Source organism: Convolutriloba macropyga, unplaced genomic scaffold, assembly GCF_964194025.1.
Source record: "Convolutriloba macropyga unplaced genomic scaffold, txConMacr16.3 SCAFFOLD_3074, whole genome shotgun sequence".
NCBI lineage: Eukaryota > Metazoa > Xenacoelomorpha > Acoela > Convolutidae > Convolutriloba > Convolutriloba macropyga.
The window spans coordinates 26,660-30,064 of NW_027452807.1; the positions used below are offsets into that span (position 1 = coordinate 26,660).

Below are 3,405 nucleotides of genomic sequence, written 5' to 3' on the forward strand. Positions count from 1 at the left end.
TCTATGATATGACTAGTATTATGTTGCTTATAGTAGGCTAAGCGCAAGCCGAAACATCAACATGTGAAAGTCGTAGAATTTTGCGATCAAACTGTGGCTAGTACTTTGATGATGCTTGTAGCCAACCGAATTGGTTGAAAAGCCCAATAAGTAAGCTAACTTGGGAGAGCTTGTTGGAAACCAAATGCTACTAGATTGGTCCAAATACATCCTTCAACAGGGGATCACTTGGCTCGCTTTACGAAGAGGAGCACAGCTATATGTGTTAATTCGGTATGAATCGCAAGATTTGTTTACCGACCTCTCTAACGCAAAAGGCGGTCTCGGCTTCGGCTGTTGACTGCGTCCGATTCAGGGTTATATAACTCTCGATTGAACACATTGATGTTCTATTGTTGGTGCTTCCAATAAAATTGGAACACTTAAAGCAGAACCGATTCAAATAATAGCATTCTGATCAATGATTGCATTCCTTGATCAAGAACTGCTGGAGTCATTGTGATGGCGAATTTTCTTCATAAGAAAATTGCAAAGAGACGGAACTTAATGAGACTAGTATTATGTTGTTTCTAGTAAGCGGAAGCTGAAACAGCAACATGTGAAAATCAAGTTTTGTTCAATGATCTCGAGGCGATAAGTACTATGAAGCAACTAGTAGCCTAAGCATGACTCAGATTTGAGACAGTCAAAAAGACTGGCGAAACTTCTTCACATGAAAGTTACATAGAGAACTACAAATGTATACAGCGAGTATTATGTTGTTTCTAGTAGGCGAAAGCTGAAACATCAACATGTGAAAGTTGTCTGCAAACTGTAGAACGATATGTGATTAGTACTGTGCTGTTACTAGTAGCCAGTCTGACTGTAGAAGCCAAGACAAAGGGAAACTAATGCATCTGAAAAGGACAAGTTATGGAAAGGTATGCACGATAAGTATTATGTTGTTTCTAGTAAGCGGCAGCTGAAACATCAACATGTGAACGTCGTTGTGTACAGTAACCTAGAACTATATAGTCCTTAGTAACGTGCATTTACTAGTACCTGTAATTGGTATTCAGACTCAGGCAGTTTGGAATAGTTTGGCAAAGATGCACCAGAGAAAACTGGGATTTGATACAGAAATTGTTGAATACAAGTATTATGCTGCTTCTAGTAGGTTGAATCCGAAACATCAGCATGTGAAAATTGAAAACATTTCTGGTTCGAATTGTCACAAGTATTTGGTGATCTGAGTAGCCAAACTCACTACAACGCCAATTGAAGGCAAAAATTCTCAACGGGAAAAGCTATTCTCATTGAATGAGCTAACAAGACGAGTATTATGTTGCTTCTAGTAGGCGAAAGCCAAAACATCAACATGTGAAAGTCTTGCTGAACAAATTTAATGTTGTTGAGCTCAGTACCGTGTGAATTAGTAGCCATAATTGGCGAGCGAAAATTGAACTGGCGAAACTTCGTCTTTGGAAAATTGCAGATGCCGAGCACTTATTTTGCAACGAGTATTATGTTGACTGTAGTAAGCGAAAGCCGAAACAGCAACATGTGAAAGCTGTTGAAATTTGTGGTCATTTTGCAATAAGTACAAGGAGTGTAACTAGTAGCCAGGTCAAAATTTGGGATAAGAATGAGCAAAAATTCTGCATGAGAACAGTTGAAATTATGAAACTAAATTACAAAGACTAGTATTATGTTGTTTCGAGTACGCGAAAGCGGAAACATCAACATGTGAACGTTTGTAACGAAGTTTCGTTAATTTTCAGCCTAGTACTGAGCAAGAACGAGTAGCCTCATCTCCAATCCCACGCAAAATGTAGTGAAATATGTGAGTGAACCTTATTCACGGTGAGGGTTTCCCGAGGTCTGTATTGCAGCGAGTATTATGTTGCTTCTAGTAAGCGAAAGCTGAAACAACAACATTTGAAAGTTGGAATTAATGACTGAATGGAAACTTCGACCTGTGTTTGATAGTAGTAGCGAACAAAACTGCTGAATCGGTTTCTGTCTCATATTGGTCAGTGAACCAATTAAGAGACAATCAACTACATAACCTGAATTGGGCGAGAGAACCCCCTTAACTTAAGCATATCAGTAAGGGGAGGAAAAGAAATCAACTGAGAATCCCTTAGTAATGGCGAATGAACAGGGAAAAGCTCATCGGGAAGAGAAATGGCAACATTTCTCGGTGTCCGGTATGGTTTGATGCTAGACTGGTGAATTTGTCCTGATGTCTACTGGAAAGTAGCATCAAAGAAGGTGAAAATCCTGTAAAGGTCATTTTCGATACCAGTCATAATGGCTCATTCCTATGAGTAGAGTTGTTTGAAAGTGCAACTCGAAGCTGGAGATATGTCTCTCCAAAAGCTAATTATAAAGCGAGACCGATAGTAAACAAGTACCGTGAGGGAAAGTTGAAAAGCACTCTGAAGAGAGAGTGAAAAGTACGTGAAACTGTTGAAGGGGAACTGGAGTGAGCGTTACCATACTCAATGCCTTGATATTATATTCTCGGCTACCGAGTAGTGTAGTTGTCGTCTTTTGGCAAATCTTGTTAATGAATCGAGCAGAAGTTTTCCTCGGAATTCTTCTTGTTGATTCTAAACAAAATGAGATAAATTGATCTTGATTGCCTGTCTGACCTCAACTTCCTATTCAATGCTCTCTACAGCCCGTCTTGAAACACGGACCAAGGAGTGTGAGTTGCTTGCAAGTGTTGTCGCTCATTGAAAGCGCACACGCGAAATGAAAGTGAACAGTGTAATTTTTATGAATTGCACTACTTTGTGTGGTGAGGGCGCCGATTCGGTGTCCCGCAACCACGGACGGTTTTGCTCTTATTGCATGACTGATCCAGAGCAAGTAGCACACGACCCGAAAGATGGTGATCTATGCTTGGGCAGGGCGAAGCCACGGGAAACCATGGTGGAAGCCCGAAGCGGTTCTGACGTGCAAATCGATCGTCTGACCTGAGCATAGGGGCGAAAGACTAATCGAACCATCTAGTAGCTGGTTTCCTCCGAAGTTTCCCTCAGGATAGCAAAAGCTTGAGCAAGATTGAAAAATCTTCGCAAAGCAATTTCATCGGTTAAAGCGAATGATTAGAGGAATGGGGGAAAATTTTTCCTTCACCTATTCTCAAACTATAAATCGGTGAGATGTCCTTGTGACTTAATTGCACTTGGACTATGAATGCAAGCTTTTTGTGGGCCGCTTTTGGTAAGCAGAACCGGCGATGTGGGATGAACCAAAAGTTGGGTTAAGGCGCCTAACTACTTGCTCATGAGTCACCACAAAAGGTGTTGATTGATACTGACAGCAGGACGGTGGTCATGGAAGTTGAAATCCGCTAAGGAGTGTGTAACAACTCACCTGCCGAATCAATCAGCCCTGAAAATGGATGGCACTAGA

At 41.1% G+C, this 3,405-nt stretch overlaps 1 pseudogene; it reads left to right on the forward strand.

The window, feature by feature from the left end:
• The first annotated feature begins 208 nt into the window (after positions 1-208).
• On the forward strand, positions 209-360 carry LOC142357811 (5.8S ribosomal RNA; annotated as a pseudogene).
• The last annotated feature ends 3,045 nt before the right edge of the window (positions 361-3,405 follow it).